The sequence below is a fragment of the Microtus pennsylvanicus genome, chromosome X (genome assembly GCF_037038515.1).
Source record: "Microtus pennsylvanicus isolate mMicPen1 chromosome X, mMicPen1.hap1, whole genome shotgun sequence".
Taxonomy (NCBI): domain Eukaryota; kingdom Metazoa; phylum Chordata; class Mammalia; order Rodentia; family Cricetidae; genus Microtus; species Microtus pennsylvanicus.
In genome coordinates this window covers 138482303-138503055 of record NC_134601.1, presented here as the reverse complement: position 1 = coordinate 138503055, position 20753 = coordinate 138482303, and the positions used below count along the sequence as shown (strand labels likewise).

Below are 20753 nucleotides of genomic sequence, written 5' to 3'. Positions count from 1 at the left end.
TCATATCTAGCTCATATTGAAAAGCATATTCATTCTGTCTTCAAGAGTTTTCTTAGTCTTAACAGAAAAAGAAGTTTTTAAAAGCCCAATTTCAAAATCTGAGACTCAATGTAAACTCTTAGCTGTGAGCCTCTATACAGTCAAGAAGACTTCAGATATTTCCAAACTACAGTGGCACAGAGTATATATTTGCACTACAAAGGGCAAACCAGAGAGTAGCAAAAAAGAATGGGACAGAGATACTGCTGAAAACCCCCAGGGTAAGCAATAAACCTTGTAAAGCCTTAGGTAGCTTCCAGAATAAAAGGTGGTATCATAGGAGCCCCAGGGGGCTTGGGCAGCCCTGCCCCAATAACATTAGCAGTTGCAGCCTGCTTATCCACTGTCGTGGCCTGGCTCTGTTCATTGCTTGTAGCTTTCCTCAGCAGATATTCTGTGTTCCAGATATCTAACTTCTAAGGTCTCCATTGCATCTTCGGCTTTACTCTTACAGCTTCCTACGTTTCCATCTCAAGAGCTGCCTACAGAAACCTAACTCTGTCACACATTGCCTGGCTGTTGAATGCCATTGCATTCAATTTGATGCCTTCACATTTGATGCCTCCAGGACCCCAACCCTCATATTCTGCATGTCTGCAAAACCAGAATCCCATGGACTGTGCCAAAGTCTACAACAGTTCTAATAAGAGCTAGGACCCTTTGGGCCATGGCTGCAGTGGTCTGTGAGTGTTTGAATTGCTGAGTAGTGGGAAATGAATTCTTAGGCCACTCTGTGTAAGCAGAGAGGTCTGGCTTTTTAAAATTACTTGTTATTTCAAAAAAGAAAAAAAGAAACTTAATACTCTTGAGGCTCCAATGGTGGGGTCTGAGTAATTCTTGAGATTCTTTCAAGGTATCTTTCCTGGTGTCCCAAGGCAAAGTATTTGGCTTCCTTTTAATGACTTTCATCTTTTCAGCACTCACACATTCCTTGGCCCCAACTTCACACATTTCTTTTCTGAGAAAATTGCAAATTTTTCAGACATTGTTTCTCTTTTTCCTCATTATTTCATTATGAATTTGGCTAAAAGCCATCAGCAATACCCACTCTTGAGCTTGAATGCTGGGCTGCCCTGAGACTTCTTCCCTCGCATTAGTTTCCCACTTTTTGGTTTTTCTACACAACATTTCTCTGTAGCTTTGGAGCCCTCCTGGAACTCTCTTTGTAGACCAGGCTGGCCTCGAATTCACAGAGATCCGCCTGTCTCTGCCTCCCGAGTGATGGGATAAAAGGCGTGCAGCACTGCCCAGCTTACTTTCTTCTTGATAATGGCTCCCTTCACTGCAAACAGGAGCTAAGACTCTACGTAAATTGCATTACCTGGTTTAAATAGCTCAACAGGATCCCATAAAGACTTCTCTGTCCATTTTTTCTTGACCATTTACATCTTCCCAAATGATTAATTCCCTTCATAGCAATTATGCACACGTGTTTTCATTCTCATACAGTTTGTCTTTTCTAAATGTTGCTGTCCTTAAGAATTCATTTCCCTAGTCCGAATTTCTGTTTTTGAGTGTAAGAAGTAAACGTACATTAAACTGCCTATTACCATCTAGAATGCACCTATATCAAAGAAAATGAAAGACTTAAAAGAAAACCAGTCTAAAAACTGATTCGAGGGGCTAGAAAAAAATAGCTTAGTGGGTAAAAGAGCTTACAGAGATTGAATTTACAGAGACTCGCCTGCCTACCTGCTGAGTGCTGGGATTAAAGGTGTGGGCCGCTGCTGCCCGGCAGGTTTCAAAGGTTGTATCCATTGTGGTGAGGAGACTGTGACATAGTTCACATTATGGCAGCCAAAAAACAATGTATGTGGTCAATGGCCACTTTGATTTTCATCCTTAATTCCATCTAGGTCCCCAACCTATAGGATTGTGTGGGTGGTATTCAGAAACAGTCTCCCTTTCCTAGTTAATCCTGTTTGGAAACACCACACAGACACGTTCACAGACAAACTCAGAAGTGTACTTTATTAATCCTCTAGAGAAGTGGTTCTTAACCTTCCTAGTGCTGAGACCCTTTAATACAGTTTCTTGTGTTGTGGTGACCCCCAAACATAAAATTATTTTCATTGCTATTTTATAACTGTCATTTTGCTACCGTTATGAGTAGTAATGTAAGTATCTGATATACAGGATATCTGATATGCAACCCCTGTGAAGGGGTCGTTTGACAAATTCCAGGGGATCAGGACCCACAGGTTGAGAACCACTGCTCTAGATGCTTCTCAGTCCAATCAAGCTAGTCAAGCTAACCATTATATTTGTCATATTGTATTTGATGTTCCCTTTGTTTTGCTTTTGTGAGAAATGACTTCCTCAGAAAGAATTTTTTTTTAGACTTTTGTTTTAGAGACTTTTCTCTTTTATTTGATGACCCTTAGCCTTTTTCTCTCTCTTTCTCTCTCCCTCCCTCCCTCTCTCCCTCCCTCCCTCCTTCCCTCCTTCCTTCCTTCCCTCCCTCCCTCCCCCCCTTCTCTCTCCCCTTCAGTAGTTTTATAAGCATAGCCAGCTTGTTTCTCACAGGCTTCCCTTGTTACAACCTCTATATGTCAGTTCAGGTTCTATAAAGAAGCAGTTGTCAGGAAATACTTAGACACTTCAGACATTTGTTTATCAGGAAGTGACCAGTGAGTGCAGCTGAGAAGGCTAAGAGAGCACTTACAGGTTTGTATGTCTGACTCTTTGGATACATGAAAGAAGAAATAAAGGAAGAACAGAATGGGAAATTTCCAGTCAGTTTCAAGGGTGCTTTGAACCCTGTAGCATACTACTTGGAGTCCTTATGCCAAAGTTGGCCATTGCAGTCCCATATCTCAGAAGGATAAACTTGCTTTTGTGTTCTCTTGTCCCTTTGTCAGTAGCTGTTTGTAGCATTGTAAGCATAGTCTTAGTGAGAATGCAATGATGGATTCTGTTGCATGACTTTTACTGGGGAAACAAACAAACCACCCACTATTCCTTCTCTCTAGGGCACTGACAATAGGTCACAGAAACCATTCCACTCAAGTCTAGCTTAAGGAGCAATGAGTCTATAGGAATGTGGATGAAGTGCTACTTAGAGGAGCATGAGTCACTTAAAGGCATCACTGAATAGCCACCCACAGCATCGGTGGGAACTAGTGGAAGCTGTCCCTGGAGCCCTTGCAGGTAGCAGGGCTGATCAAACAGTGCCCTCTTCCAAGAGTTGTTACTGCTCCTTGCAAAGGAGCTTATAAATCTTAGGGCTTTCAGAAGCTTCTTAGCTTTTTAAGTTTTAGTTTACTTCCTGGGTTGTATGTTTCCTTTACTTCTTGATCTTATATGAGCCTCCCTCCTCTCCAGAACAGAGTGTTTCTGTTGAGAAGTAGTGTATAATAAATTCACTGTGCTATACCTTGCCAGCCCTTTACACTCCCTACTGTCATAGATTGAGGGGCACATCATAATGGTAACCACATTTGAAGTTCAGCTTTCTTTGATCCGCTAACTGACCACTTACTTTCTCCTACCTGAAATTTGTTTTACTTATCCAGTATACTACTGCCTCCTAACTTGTTCTATTAAGCTATTAACTTGTAATTCATTTATTGAAATATTAGCTTGCTTTCAAGGAGTAGTAGAGATTGGCAGGAACTGAGGGGTAGGTTTTATCAGAATATCTTAAATGCATATCTGAAATTCTCATACAATAAAGCAAGTCTATAAAGAATTTTCAGAAAGAAGTACTAGAGAAATATGTGTTTGAACCAGTTTAAATGGAAATACTAGTTCACTTATTCATAAAGTTAAAATATAAGTTATTGAACAATATACATTCTATTTTGTTGTGTTATATGGCTCTCTATTTACCTTTTCCTATAAAGCAATCCTTTGTGGGCTTGCTGATGACTAACCTTAGTTATTTTGAATCATGGCAAGGTATAGGGAACTTACACCTCATTGGCCATTCCATGCAGAATCTTATTGCTAGGAGCAGGGGCTTTGTTTTGTAAGGGAGTGTATGGAATACCTTGATGCTCTCCTGGCTCTATGTGAAGTGGTAGAGATATCCTGGCCTAAAGCCAGGGAGCATGAAATCTGCCAGCATTCACCAGATACTGAATGTACTTGAATAGACCTTTTACCCCAAGAAACTGAAGAAGATGGGAGTTGTAAGTCAGCTACCAAGCCCATCTCTGCAGCTCTCTCACAACTCAGAGCTTATCCTAAATCCTCTGAGTTTAGCTGCAGGTGAAGGGAGAGAAAACAGTTTAGCTGTTTTGACCTGTGCACTATAGGCTTCCCACACTATGATAGCTACTGGTCACCTACTCCACCCTGAATAGCACCTTTACCTTGAGGTAATCTGAACTCCAGCTGCTGAGCCCCCTAACAGTTCTTTTTGCAAGACACACTGGGGAAGTAAGTGTGCTCCCTGTGCATTCTCTCCATGGTGGAGGCCTCCCATTGTTCTTAGCCAGTTTCTGTAGATTGTATTGAATAATGCCTCTCAATTTGTTGTTAGCCTTTTGATCTGTCTCCAGAGATTTTAAGTGATTGTATTTGTTGGTTCCAACCAGCTAAATGCAGTAAGACCCCTGTACCTGCAGGGTATGCATCCAGGGACTCGGCCAACCTTGAACTGAAAATATTTGGGCAGAATTGTGTGTTTACTGAGCAAGTATAGACTTTTATTCTTTGCCATTATTCCCTAATAATACATTATAACAACTACATACACAGCATTTCCATTGCATTAGTATCATAAGCAATCTAGAGAGGACTTAAGTATAAATTACATGCAAATACTACATTGTTTTACATATTGTACTTGAACAGCCCCAGATTCTGGTGTGGGTGTAGGGTCCTCGAATCCATCGACAGCTGCCCAAGAATCCCACCTCGTCATTGTGCTTTAATGATTCTGAATCTTAATTAAAGGTAATTTTCTAAATTCTAATCAGGTGATGAACTGAGAAAACAGATTTTTCAAAAGATATTGGAATTTAATTATTAAACTTTGAACAAGCTTAGTTTTAGTGAAGTCTGGGGTTTGGCTTTTAAAATAATACAAAGAAATAGTTGACCTGTAAGTTTCCTATTCAGAGTTGATCAGTTCTAGATTTGAGAAGCATAATGTCAGGGAATTAAGAACATAGATCCAGGAGTGGGAAGAGAGCTCAGTAGGTAAAGTGCTTGTTGTGTAAACATGAGGACCTGAGTTTGGATCCCCAAGCCCCACTTAAAAGTCAGCTTATGGAATACATTGGTAACCAAAGCACTTACAGGGAAGGGGCAGAGCACTGGGTCTCCCTGCCTAGCCAGTCTAGCAGAACAGTGAGCTCTAGGCGCACTGAGAGACCCTCTCAAAAACTAAGATGGAAAGGCAATTGAGGAAGACTTTCCAAGGTCATTTTCTCAACTCCACATGTCCTTACATATGTGGTGCACCTGTGCATAATGTGCATGGAACATACACCCTACACGCACAGAGAGAGAGAGACAGAGACAGATTCCCTGGGTTCAAATGTTTCTCTACTGAATTGTTCTTTGCCTTTGTCTTATATAAGTATTGTCTTAAAGTTGTGAGGATTAAGTGGGTCAACTCATTTAAAATAGAGCCTGACTCATAGTAACATATCCAGTAAAAGTTAGCTGGTGTTTATTGTTGTAACAGACAAGTTAAAGGCAAATCATCATCTCATTTGTGTATTATATCATCAAGACCAATAATGATAGGAATAAGAGGGGGTCCCCATGCTCAACCCTGAGGGCAATGAATTACTGGTAGTAGACTGCCAATTGACAGCCCCTTGTTGTCACCATCCAAACTGTCAGTGAAGCAGCAGGAGGGAACACAGCAGAGAACCTTGGCTGAAGGAAAGATGACAGGAAGAGCCCCTGAGAGGATCAAAGTGAGAAATAGACTGCAGTCCTAACACTGTTCTCCCGACAGCAATGAGATGGACTTGGAAGAGAGCACAGGCATAGCCCTGGGCGTGAAGGTGATGTGTCAAAATACAACTTTTGATAGCTGAGTGTACTTATCTCTGTAGTGGTGGGAAGCAGAGTTGGCAACCTGATTGGCTACTATTGGTGCATCAGTGTTTCCCTCCCACGCCAGGCTGGACAGCTGTTCTCTAATTGGTGCCATTTTTCACCTTATTTTTATACACACACATTCAGCTAGTCAGGGCCCAAGTGGTTCAGTGTAACTGAGTGGGATGAACATTAAAGAAACAGTCTTGTTGAAGGACTCTTCTGAGGAAAGAGAAAATGAAGACTACCTTCAAGACTTACCAGAAGCAGACTGAAAACAGAGAGAACTCAGTGAGGCAACCTACAGAACTGAATCCACACCTTCAGCGGGGCTCATTTATGCCTCAGTTTTCAATACTTTGGCAGCTGACAGGAACTCATTTCTTTGGCTGTTTCTAGCTTTCAAGACTCACTGCTTCAGAGACCCATGACCCCAGACTTTGAGATCTATTGCTCCAAGACCTGCAAGAGTCATAATACTTTTCATAGCTATAACACTCTTCGCTAATATCCCAAGCTACCAAGAGTTCAGATCTATTCTGTTCTTATCAGCTTCACAGAAACCTGTTTTTCCAGTTTAAAGTTGTTCAAATTAATCCTGTGATTTAGAAAAAGTACATCTCCTTTGTACACTTTTTGTTGTGTTTGTCAGACTACCTCATTCTTGGAAAGGACAAGATAAGAACCCAGTCAGTGACAAGAAAGTTTCCACTGACCACCTCAAAACTGTCTGAATACATAGATCTTAGTGATATTTTCCTTCCTTGCTAAGTGTAGATGATTTTTAGTTCCCTCTAGTGGAGGAAAATCAGATATACTCTCTTTTAAAACCCGTTTCTTTCAGAATTGTGATCTTAATCTAATTGCTCCTGAATGGTTAACCAGTAGTGGACAGATACACATATACAAATGCCTTAATTGTTTAATTTTTCATGAAACATTTGATCCTTATAAGAAAAGCCTTACAGCCATATGATAATATTAAATAATGTAGTACATAACTACACAGTGGCATAGAAATGCAGGTATACACTACTTCGCCTAAAGTTGGTGCTGTCTGTGATGGTAGTGCCTGTAAGTTTTCTATTTGCAGTCATGGTAACAAATTTTCAGGGTAATATTCATACCCTTTTGTTTCATATAAATTGTATGTCTTAACTATTCTCTGAAAAGTCTAATCAATGTGACTATGACACTGAGAAGAGATTGCCTCAAAATTTGGATGGTTTTTAGCATTATCTTCCTTAGAAAGTATGGAATAACAAGAGTGCTGGATTGGGAATCAAAACCTGTACTCATCCTTCACTTGGGTTATAAATTAGCCATGTGAATTTGAGCATGGCACCTGCCTATCAGAGCCTCATTTTCTTTCTGAGTAAAATATGAACATAAAAAGGAGTGTTATGATGATGGCTTACCGTTACATTCATTTTTAACATTCTGTATACTTTGATGACGTGTACACTTCTGTGTGATAAAGATATGTAAGAGACATATGTTGAATGGGTTCCCTGTGCTTGGTGCTATCTTCCAGCAAGATCAGTAGAAAATAAATGAGCAGCAGCAGGCTACGTGGGTAATGCTGAGATTTTGAGGCATGGGCATGCAGCGAGGAGGGGTGACTGCGTGTCATCACAGCAGCATATGCCTACCTCTGCTGAAGACTGTTAAGGACAACTGTCAGGCAAAGTGGGTATGGTATTTTGGTGAACGAGTGGCTTTCACCAAGCTAAGAAGCATGTGAAGTATTAAATGGGGAAGGAACACTTATTGCAATGCATTTCATAAAGATATTTTTATCCAAGTGCACCATGCACTTTGATCATATTCACCCTCCTCTACCTTTCAGCTTCCCCACAAGTCCTTCCCACTAGTCCCCTTCCTTTTCTATGGGAATCAGTGTGGAAGTTCAAAAAAAGTGCATTTTAAAACACGTAAGCATAGCTCAGAGAAGCTGGAGGGAAAGCAGCTGAAATAGAATGTTGTATGTGGAAATTTTTTAGAGAGAAGAAGAAAGCCTTTAGATTCCAATTTTATTGCTAAATGGGTTTGTGGACTCTAGTTAAGACGTTGGAGGTAAAATCAAAGCCACCCTGAAGCATTATGATATTTTAATGCATGGAACAGAACACAATGAGGGGTTTGGAGTAATATGATAATATCTGCTTTAAACTCTGATAACACTTCAGTGAGTAGAATAAAATAAGAAACTGAAGGCAAAGGAGCCCATTAGATGATCCTTGCTGTGACCCAGACAAGAGCTGGTGAATACTGCAACTGAGTAACTAGCAGTTTTGACAAGTGATGAAGAAATAAAATGGACAGGTTTTGGCAGCTGTGACTACAAAGTAGAAGAGAAGCAGTGGTTTGTGTAAGGATGACTCCAAGAAGGGCCTAGATGAACGACTGCACAAAAAGTCGTAGATAAAAAATACAGTGTCAAGCTATATAACAGCGTGGCTTAGTAATGGGTCATCTTTTTGTCTTCAGGCTTGGTTCAAATGATTTTGGCAAAGTTGAGAAGGAATTGATTTCCACCAAAATGGTCAAAGAAAAAGAAACACATTCCATGTCATGTGTTGTGCAAAATGCTTTCCCATGCTTTATGGGCTATCTGGGCCTCTCCCTTATCCTGGGGGAAGTTGTCTTACTCTTCCCATTCTACAGATGAGGAAAGTGAGGCTTTAAGGGCGAGCAGCTACCAGGTGTTGGAGACAGGATTTGAAAATGGACCTTTTGACTTTAAGTCTGTTATCCTATCATAGCATAACCACCTTCCTGCAAAGGGTTAGTGCTTGAAAGGACACGTGCCAGATCTGTGGAATAGGGTGACCAGCCTGGTTTGCTGTAACTATGGGTAACTTCTCAAGACACGGGCCTTTCAGTTCTATAGCCAGGAAAGTCCTAAGCAGATCAAAGAGGCTGGTATGAAATTTTATAAGAAATGAAATCATTATCTAGAATGGCCTAAACAATGTGTTCATTGTAATTGTTTACCATAATACTACATCATGTGTTAGGCCTTTTGTTACAATGGAGTGACCACTGACTCTTAAAATGAAGAGGCATTGAGGTCAGCCTGTCTGCCTTCCATTTGTCTGTTCTCACTAGCACAGAGCATACTGCCTTGCTGTGCTTCCACTCAGCTACATGTGAATCAGATGTAAGAAGCCTCGCTCTGCCCCCAGACTCGATTGTTAAGGAAACTGGCTTTATTCATTCCCAGTTAGATGAACTGGCAAAAGAGCTATTCAAAGGGGGGAAAAAAACAAAGATTAAAGATTGATTATAAATGTACGTTTTTTACAGAGTAAGAAAATGCACATTCTGGCATTCTGCCTACAAAAAACCATAGAGAAGAGCTTTAGTGTCATTATTTGGCAGACACTCTAAAATATATTTATTTCATTTTTGTAAACATTTATATGCTAATTAGTACATAATTTATATTATTTTGATGTGAAGAATGGAAACAGCAAGTTGGACTGCATAGGATGTCCCCAAGGGAACTTCTTACAATTTTTCAAAGAACGAGAAATACAGTTAATCTTAGTTTTTTGCATCTCACGTAGCACAGTGCTGGGTTTGGCATCAAACAGCTGAAATGATATGAGTTGTGCTTTTTAAATCCTAAAGACTTCTTCTCAGAACTGATCATTGCTGGAGTACAAAACAGCCTGAGTTTCCAGGTTCACATATTGCTCACAGAACAGCCAGGAGGTGGTTAAACGATTACCTTCCTGACCTTGACCTGACTCATTGTAGCTTCTGTGCTTCCCTTAAATGTCACTGCAGACTGTTTGGGGACAGAGCTTTGGGGGCAGAACACCTACTACTTCACCAGACTTTCTAAATGATTTTTCACTCCAAATAAATTTTAAATTATGTATCTAATTTGCTACTGCATTTTGAGTACTAAACAAGATACTTCCTTATTTTTAGAAAAGATAAAATGAAAGATTCGTTACAAGATCAGGACAGTATAATACATACCTAAAATTTATCAAAACACTGGGAAAATAGAGAACTTTCAGAAGGCTCTTTCCTTACACCAGAGTTTCACTATGTATAAAACATCTTTTTGCCACTTTCTGGCAACTGTTGGGTGATTCTACTTTGAACTAAAAATTTTCTAATGTTTTTCAAAGCTTTGTGACTGTTTTAAAAAGTTGAAACTAAATGGTTAGTGGTGTGGGATGCCCTACTATATATGTGTTGCTTTTATTGGTTGATAAATAAAGCTGTTTTGGCCAATGGCTTAGCAGAGTAAAGCCAGGTGGGAAGTCCAAACAGATATGAGTCTCTTTTTCTGTCTCTCTCTGTCAAAGAAGCAGCTTTCGGGGAGAGAGAGAGAGAGAGAGAGAGAGAGAGAGAGAGAGAGAGAGAGAGAGAGAGAGAGAGAGAGAGAGAGAGGGCAGAGTTGAAGAGACACTATGTAGCTGCTGAAGGAGAAAGATGCCAGAACATTACTGGTAAGCCACATCCTCGTAGTGATACACAGATGAATAAAAATGGGTTAATTTAAGATGTACGAGCTAGCCAGGAATATGCCTAAGACATTGGCCAGTGTTGTAATCAATATAGTTTGTGTGATTATTTGGGTCTGGGTGGACAGGAAACAAAAGCACAGTTTCTGTTTACAGGTTAGATAATTTCCTACACATACTTGTTAGCAATCTTCTATTGATAATATACTTTGTGTTTTGTCAGTAGACTAACAAAATGAAACATCTAAATAATTTGATGGCTGTATGTATAAATCTATAAGTATTATCTCTGTCCCTGATTTTAAAGTATTTATTAAAACAACTATTTTATTCTTTTCATTGGTTAGACTTTGGGTATGTTTGATATAAATTTATTTCATACTTCTTTTATTAATTTATTAGATTTAAAAAAAATACTAATCCAAGTTTCCACTCCCTCCCCTCCTCCTAATTCCCTCCACATACCCTCCCACCCCACCCTCGTCCAGTCCTCAGAGAGGGTAAGGCACATTGCTTTGTGGAAGGTCCAAGGCCCTCCCTACTATATCTAGGCTGAGCAAGGTATTCATCCAAAGATAATAGGATCCCAAAAAGCCAGTACATGCAGTAGGAATAAATCCTGATGCCACTGCAATAGGAATAAATCCTGATACCACTGTAAGTGGCCCCTCAACCTGCCCCAGCAATTCAACTATCAACCTCATTCAGAGGGACTAGTTTCGTCCTATCCTTGTTCCTTCCCAGTCTGGCTGGAGTTGGTGAGCTCATATTAGCTCAGGTAAACTGTTTCAGTGGGTGAACCCATCATGGTCTTGACCTCTTTGCTCATATTCTCATTCCTCTCACTCTTCAACTGAATTTTGGGAGCTCAGTCCAGTGTTCCGATGTAGGTCCCTGCCTCTGTTTCCACCAGTTGCTGGATGAAGGTTCTATGATGATATTTAAGATATTCATCAGTCTCACTACAGGGCAAGTCAAGATCAGGCCCCCTCTCCTCTATTGCTTAGGTCTTAGCCGAGGTCTTCCTTGTGGATTCCTGGGAATTTCTCTAGAGCCAGGTTTCTGCTAACCCTATAATGGCTTCCTCAATCCTGATATCTCTTTCCTTGCTCTCATCTTTGTCCTTCCTCCATCTCTACTATCCCATTCGTTCAAGTTCTTCTCAACCCTCCCCTTCTCCCCTCCTCTTTCCCTTCTACCCTTCCTTCTTTCCCCACCCCCATGCTCTCAGTTTTATCAGGCGATCTTGTCTGTTTCCAATTTCCAGGTGGATCTATATATGTTTTTCTTTGGGCTCACTATATTTCTTACCTCCACTGTGGGACAAATTCCCCGGCCCCTCCCCCAACTCCCTAGACTCTTCTAGCCAGCCAGCAGGGAGGTTCCTGTGGGCAGGCTTCCCCAAAACCCAAACCCATCCACTGGACCCCCAAGCTACTAGCTACACCCCACTTAAGAGCTGAGAGCTTGCTATAATACTGAGAGGACCAAGAGTTTGCTACAACACTGAGGGGATTAAGAGAGAGCACCAAGAGAGCAAACCAGCAGAAAAGATCAAGAGAGCAGGCATATAGAGACCTCAGAGGCTTTCTGAGACAGACATTGACAGTACAGAGCAGACCAAGAAAAACTGCCAAACACACAGCCACTGCAAGGATTGGACCAAGACGCAAAGACACTGCTGGCCTCATTTGAAGGAAGAGATGGGTAGGCGCCAATGCAAGAATTCCTCCAACAACCTAAAAAGCAAAACAAAAGATACAGAATAAAATAAGAATATTAGGAGCTGCAAAGGAAAAAGGTCAAGTAACATATAAAGGAAAACCTATCAGAATTACACCCGACTTCTCAGTGGAAATCATGAAAGCCAGAAGGTCCTGGATAGATGTTTTGCAGACACTAAGAAACCGTGGATGCAAGCCCAGACTACTGTACCCAGCAAAGCTTTTAAACACCATCAATGGAAAATACAAGATATTCCATGACAAAAAAAATAGATTTAAACAATACGTATCCACAAACCCAGCCCCACAGAAAGTACTAGAAGGAAAACCCCAACCCACGGAAGCTAACTACACCCACAAAAACACAGGCATCTGATAACCCTCCCCCCACCAGCATAACCCAAAGAAGGGAAACACACAAATGCTACTACCAAAAAAATAACTGGAATTGGAATTAACAACCACTGGTCATTAATATTGCTTAATATCAGTGGATTCAATTCACCTATAGAAAGACACAGGCTAAAATAATGGATATGAAAACAGGTTCCAGCCTTCTGGTGTATACAAGAAACACACCTCAACCTCAAATACAGACACTACCTCAGAGTAAATGGTTGTGGAAAGATTTTCCCGTCAAATGGACCTAAGAAACAAGTGGGTGTGTCTATCCTAATATCTAACAAAATTGATTTCAAACTAAAATCAGTCAGAAGAGATGGAGAGGGACACTTTATACTCTTAACTGGAACAATTCATCAAGATAAAGTCTCAATCCTGAACATCTATGCCCCTAATACAAGAGCACCCACGTATGTAAAAGAAACATTATTAAAACTTAAATCGCACTTTAAACTCCACACACTAATAGGAGATTTCATACTTCTTTCTGAGACAGTCTCATTCTGTAGCACATGCCTAGCAGTCCTTCTGCCTCACACTCAAAACTGCTGGGATTCCAGGTGCAAACAGATTCTGTACAACTCTTATTCTATGAGAATTTTTATGACTAGATGTAGAAACCTATGTAATTAAAAGCCTCGGTAATTATTTCACTGTACCATAGAGATTTCTGATCTTAGTTATTTGCTTATTTAAATACTAAAATCAGTTACAACTTGTTTTCTGTGGAAATTGTTGCCCTTACTGACAGTATTTCTTGCAGTGGCTCCATGAGGAAGAAAGGCTTGGTAGAGAGAAGTCACAATGAAATCTGTCTTGGTATGTGTTCTTTGGAAGATCCCCAGCGATAGCTAAATAAATAAAATAAATATATGAGGTAAATCTGCATAACATAATCAGGAAATAGTGTGCACTAGGTATGTACATAATGTTTATTACTTTGACAATTTAGTTGAACTATTTTATTGTAATGTTTTTTCCTTTGCTGTTTAAACTTTATCGGAGATTTTATATACAATATAATAAACCCTAGTAATAAGTTTGTAGATCACTGAACTTTAACAAATGCATATATTTTATCATTTTACAAAGCACCCTCATTCCCCAATATGTATGATACTTTTTAAGACTTGAATATTGAAAACTAATTGAAGCATAACTAGGGTTTCTCCAGTTTCCTTTTACAAAGTAAAGAATGCCATGTTGAAATAGGTGCCTGGTTTAGAAATGTCCTGATCTTTCCCTCTTTGGTTTTTACCTCCGAAAAGAAAAGCAAGCAAAAAACTGTATCTATTAAAGACATTAGGAACATTGTATTTACTTATTATACATAAAATATACTCTTCAATAGTTGTTCATATATTTGAGAAAATAAAACACTGAAACTTGATTTGCTTTGGATTTCCATTCCCTTTGCCTTCCCTTGTTAGCTGTCTGGTTAACATTTGTTTTCTTCATTGCATCTCCAAACAGACTTCCACCATATTCATGCTTGAGTAACTCCTTACATAAAAGATGGAGAACTATATTTTCTGAGACAAATAATTTGGCTTCTTTTTAATCTAGTTTTGATTCTTAACCACAGATGACTTTTTAAGCAAATGCTTCTCTTTAAAGACACTTTAATATCTCTAGAAATTAATATTAATAAGGAACTTTTTGTGGTTTTTCGAGACAGGGTTTCTCTGTAGTTTTAGAGCCTGTCCTGGAACTCACTCTGTAGACAAGGCTGGGCTCGAACTCACAGAGATCATCCTGCCTCTGCCACCGGAGTGCTGGGATTAAAGGCGTGTGCCACCACTGCCCTGCTAATAAGGAACTTTTCATTTGTCACCTGGAACAATTTTTAATATCTAGCTAGTAAGATCAATGATTTTTAATACTTAAATATGGATTAGGAATGACCCGACATTTTTATAACTTAAATCCAAAGTAAATAAGTGATATTTTAGGCAGTTATTTATCAACTCATCCTAATGAAGAAGAGAAGTAGTTGTCACAGTAATTGGCTTTATAGCTGATTGGTATTTGTGCATATATTATGGACTTTAGTTTAAATTTAATATTAAACAGGGCCTGTTTTAATGTGTTAGTTTAATGTACCAGAACCAAAACTTGAAATATATTACCAAAGTCTCATTAATTTTGAAACATCCACTGCAGTTAATATTAATTTCTGATTAATGCACATTTGTCAAGTTAAGAAATAAAACAAACCCTGTTAGTCCAGCATTTCCAATTCTCTTTCTTCATTCAAAGAACAAAAAATTTAACTTCTGAGATTAAAAGGTTGACAAGAACACAAAAAAATTAGAAAATGCACAGAACTCTACAAGTGTGTGAAAATCATAAAATTTCTAGAGAAAATAATAAAAATGAGTAAAAGATCAGAGAAATGATGAGTTTGCAGTTAACCAAAATGTTTGTGCAAATCTGTCTGAGCCTCTGGTCATCACTGTTTGAGAGGGTCTTTCTTAGACGGGCGTTGGTGGTGCACACCTTTAATCCCAGCACTCGGAGGGCAGGGACAGGTGGATTTCTGTGAGTATGAGGCCAGCCTGGTTTACAGAGCAAGTTCCAGGACAGCCAGGGCTACAGAGAAACCTTGCCTCGAAATAACAAAAGCAAATATGAAAAAGAATGAAAGAAAAAGGTCTTTTTTGGTTTACAGAAAAATAGCCTTATTAAAACAAACCTGACCTGTACATTAGCCTTCAAAAATGGTTATTATATAAAGGTGGAACTCAGCAGCAGAAAATGACTTTATTACTATAACTTCTCCAAGGTTTTGCTTATATTCCTTTCTTCAAATATATGGTGATTAGTTTTATGATAGCAAGGAGATATGTTATCAATACTGATTTTCATTTACTATTTGTTTTAACATTTGTTCAAATAAACACACTACTACTGACCTCAATTATTTCTAGGACAACATCAGGATATTCTGTTTGAGTTTGGAGCTTGAATTAGTGAATTTTGATTGTTGAGTTTATGATGCAACCTAGAAGTGCATCATATTATGTAGAAGTGGATGAGGACAATTCTGTGTTCTGTCAGGAAGTCTGGATCTGACTTCTGACCATCTGTGGCGACGCTGCAGCAGGAAGAAGCTGGATGTGTAACAGCCTTGCTAGCTGCCCAACCAAGCCTGTGCCACCATACTAGCACTGGTTTTCAGTTGGGTCTTGGTTCATATGTAAACTACACAGTCCTGGGAGCCATTATGATGTAATATCAAGAACACTGGGCTTTTGTCATTATTCTTGTCCTCTATATACTAGTTATATGATTTTTCAGGACCTCATTGAACTCAGGACCTCCATTTTTCCTCTGTAAAATGAGGACACACACACGAGTGGTCACAATTATTCACTAAGTACTTGAAGAGGGAGTGCTTGAAAATCACAAATGATACTTAGTAAATCCTCAGATGTTTTATTGCATAGTCTAGTTTTAGGATCTATAAAGCCATTCTATACAAACTATGTACAGTGATGTAACTATTCTTGTTTGGTAAATTAAGCAAAATAAAAATAATTCTAAATGACAGAACAAATAAAAGATTAGATTAACAATAGTGGGAAAACCAGATTTAGTTATTCATTGGTAAAATGTGGTTATTAAGATGAGTTATAGAGTTTCCTTTTATAGATGTAGTCTTGAGTTACACAATTGAATTTAGGTTCTTTTTTAATGACTGGCTACAAATGTATGTGTGAGAATTGCAAAAAGGAGGTTGGGGAATGTAGCTTATGGGTAGAATGCTCACCTGGCAGTGCGTAGTCATTAGTTTGATGGGGGAAAGGATCACTGAAAAGGGTAAGAATTCAAGCAAATCAAGCTGGTGAGATGAAGATTCAGCGGGTCAAGTCACTTGCCATCAAATCTGATGACCGAAGAACATTTCTGGAACCCACAGCAGAGGAAGAGAACTGACTTCTACACATTATGCTCTGACCTCCACATGTGACTTTGTCACACATGTGCACATGAACACACAGATAAATAAATAAATGGAATAAAGAAGAAAGCAAATGAATTTATCTAGAGCTGTTCCATTCTAATTTGTAGCCGCTAATCATATGTTGCTGTTAAATAATTAAACTATAGCAAAATTTTATATAGACTGTAAGCCTAAGATTCATAGCGGATCTCAAAGAACACAAACCTATCATTTTATTAATTTTAAGTATGTGTTAAAATAATACTTTTCACTGGGTGGTGGTGGTGCATGCCTTTAATCCCAGCACTTGGGAGGCAGAGGCAGGTGGATCTCCGTGAGTTGGAGCCCAGCCTGGTCTACAGTAAGAGCTAGTTCCAGGACAGGCACCAAAAACTACAGAGAAACCCTGTCTCAAAAATCCAAAAAGAAAAAGAAAAGAAATAATACTTTTTATATACTGGATTGAATATGATATTATTAAAATAGCTGATCTAATCTTCACTGAATGTTCCTGGGCAAACTGACTTTTAAATGTAGAATTTTTTAGTTCATAAACTGAGATTCAGATTGCTTTTTCAAGGTTAAACGTTTTTGAAATTGCTCTTTCTTCAACCATGTTTATAAATACCAAACCTATTTTTTACCCATTGTCAAATGAGCTTGCTGCAGAATTGTAGCACTAAGTGGTACCCAATTTTTATGAAAGAACTCTACTAAGTGGAAGTAAAATGAATAATAAGGATATTTTCAGGAAAATTGTTTTTAAACTTATTACTGAAACAGCTTCCCTAGCTACTCCTTATTTAAGAGATTGATAAGGCAGTCCTAGTTCCATTGACAGCCCAAACTTCTGAGGAAATTAATAGTAGTTTTAAGCTTGTACAGCATGTTGATTTAATTTAAATATGTTACTTATTTGAGGCATAAAATTCAATATCATTAGTGCCTCTTTTAAAGGGAAGATTAAGTGAATGGGATGGAGATGCATGATGTGAAAGACACAAGGAATAATTAAAAAGGAGGGAAAAGGGAAATGAATTGGTTAAGTATAGTTACATAGTTAAATGTCAGGGCACTAAATATAGAAATAGAGGATTGAAAGTATCTTTCAAATTTTTCCTAAGAAATCATAAACTAGAGTATGATGGGAAGAGAACGGGAAGGGAGGTTGACAGTCACTAGTCAGTAGACAAGCAGTCACTCCAGGCAGAGGTGGCACCGCTAAGCCATGTTCCTCACAGGTATGTTTCATGCTAGTATCTGTGAGCAGTCAGACAGTCATACATCAAAGTATTACTATCTGCTTTCCAATCCTTCCTTCCTCTGCCTCATGAAACAATATGTAGGCAGCAATAGTTTTTATCCACTATGATGTCATAGACTTAACAGCAGTCAACAGGTATATGTTTTCTTAGGTCATATTCACATTTTAAAATGACCATTTTGAGCTTCCTATTTTGGGAGTCTATAGTTAAAATGTACATAGAATGTATCTGTGTTTTTTTGAGTTATTTAATTTAAATTTTTATTTTTATATTTGTTCTTTAAAGTATGCTTTTCTACTTGTATTATTTACTTGATATTTGAATTATGGAAAATAATTGTGTATCTGGCTGTCCCTATCATTGCAAATTTATTTTTATATTGTCATTCTTGTGCTATCCTATCAGCATTCTGATTTTAGGCTCCAAAATGTCAGATCCAGTAACATTCATACCACTTTGTTACTGGAAATCAGGGGCCCCAGAAATTCTGTCTTTGGTTTGAGTGGAATTAAGACTGGACCAAGAGCTTGTTCAGCCGTTCGCCATGCCAAGCCCAGGGTCTTCAGCAGATTTGTTTCTACTGAAAGCTCTCAGTGTAGCAAAGGTGTCATGGAGTAGAGGGTGAGTGGGAATTGGAGTGTGTTGTAGTTACATGAAAGGGGCAAAGTAGAAAATGACCCGAGGAACAGGAGCAAGAACAGTCTTTACTATGGCAGACACTAAGCATGTTTGCTTTATGACTCCAGTGTGAGCACGGAGTTAAAATTGCCTTTCATCATAACAAACTGATAGGAAGCAGTCACTAATGTGGAAAACAGGTCTGAAGGGTGACTTCTGATACAGTGAGGAGCTAGGGAAAACATAAAAAGAAGTCGTAAAACTCTCAAGCTTTCCCTGGAGTTTGAAAGCAGAACATTCTTGAGAGGAGGGAGCCATGCAAACATCTGAATTGATGTTGTGGGGCTCATTTTGGCCCTCCAACACCCGTAAGGACCCCTTATGGTGAGCACCTCCCTGTGCAAGCCCTGCAGCTGCTTCATTCTTGCCTCTGATGGGGCCTTCCCAACTGCTTTAAAGCACAAAGGCCTTTTTTTCTGGGCCTCCAGTCTTTATTTTGTGGTGAGCACTGCACACACACACACACACACACACACACACACACACACACACACACACACACCCTTTAATGCCTTCCCCCACATGCTGTGCTCTACATGATCCTTTCCCATGTGGCTTCTTGAAGCAATCTTAGCACTGCCCTTTGAAGCCAATTAGTAGCTTCTGAAGGTACAGCATCACCTGTCACCATTCTCATTTTGGAAGCTGTTTATAGAAGTTGGTACTTGATATGCAGGTGGCAGGGACAAAGGCCATCACACCCAGTTTCTGACTCCCGATTCTGTGGACTTTTTATCAGTGCAGTGGCAAAACCTGCTTTGTCCCAGCCATTTCTTCTTCTTCTTTTTTTTTCCCCAAAATTCTTCTAAACTGTGGTCACAGTCACACCCATAACACAGCTTAATGGAAAGATTGCTGACTTTGGAATCAGGGTTCAAGGCTCACTAAGCTGTATAGCTGTGTGATCATGAACATGTTTCCAAGCCTGAGTGAGCTTACTCATCAGTAATGTACCTACCTCACAGAATTGTTGGAGTGCTCAGCTCAGTGAGAGAAATAATTTTAATCTAACATTAAGTAATCGTCTCTCGTATACTAAGTTCAGCCCTGACCTGCCACATCCTTCCATAGTTTGGGTTTCAGGACCCTGCCTAGGGGATGGATACAAGGGAATGAATGGTAGACACAAGGAAAGATGAGATAGGTGGATATGTCTTGGGTGGAGAAGCTGCAATACTCCCCCACCCCCAAGCTTGGCATGATTATTAAATATAGATAAATCAAAGAGGCAGGGCTTATGGTATACAGCTGAATCAAGGAGGCACATTTAGTAAATCATAGCAGAAGCTGTCTCTGAACAGTCACCAAGCTGTAGGGAAAGAAAGCTACATTTTCTGCATACACTGTCACATTCACACTTTGACCAGAAGGGAAAGCTTTGCCGTTTCCCTATGCCTAAGCCAGGATGAGTGGTGCCATTTCCCATGGGTCTTAAGACATTGGGATCCTTGACATGCTGTGCCGTGTCAGTAGCGTACATTCACTTGAAGACTTCACTAGTTCCATATACTAAATGACCTCTCTTTGGAATTTTACCAGCTCAGAATGTTCATGGCCTTTTCTCAGATTCCAACCTCCTTCTCCTATATGGACTCTTATTTCCTCTATACCGCTGACTTTCTTAATGTTTTATTGATCCCTCCTTTTCTGATGGTGTCTATTCTGTACTGCCTTTCATTTATTTTGCCTGTAAATGAGTAGGTTTTATAAAATTCTACCTGCAACCATTACTCTAGTTGATAGGACTAAGTTGAATTAAATAACCAGAAACGAGATCATGTTATCTATCGCATTGTACAATCTGTCTTTGGTTCTTACTTTCTTGTCTCCCTTCTACATTCAATTATAAAAATACCACATTGTATTTTATACATCAGCAAACAGGTATAGCACTATTAGTAGTGGAATGCCCCTGCCCAAACTTAGTGTGAGGATGTTGAAATTAATTTTGTTTTCCAAATAGGGCCTGTTTGTTGTTGTTATTGTTGTTGCTATGAAATATTGTCTCATGTAGCCCAGACTGACCTCAAACTCACCATCTAACAGTGGATAGCCTTGAACTCTTGATTCTGCTACCTCCACTTCCCAAGTGATAGAATTACAGGCATATGCCACCATGCCTAGCAGTTACTACCTGCGTTATCTGTTTGTTCTTCAGAATAACATTGCAAAGTACTTAAAAGATCCTGTATTATTCAGCATATTTTATAGA

General features: G+C 39.2%; 1 protein-coding gene across 22 annotated transcripts in view; it reads left to right on the top strand.

The window, feature by feature from the left end:
* The window catches only part of Cask (calcium/calmodulin dependent serine protein kinase), a 337725-nt gene that overhangs the window by 109566 nt on the left and 207406 nt on the right, over positions 1-20753 (top strand). The gene's annotated exons all lie outside the window — the stretch shown is intronic.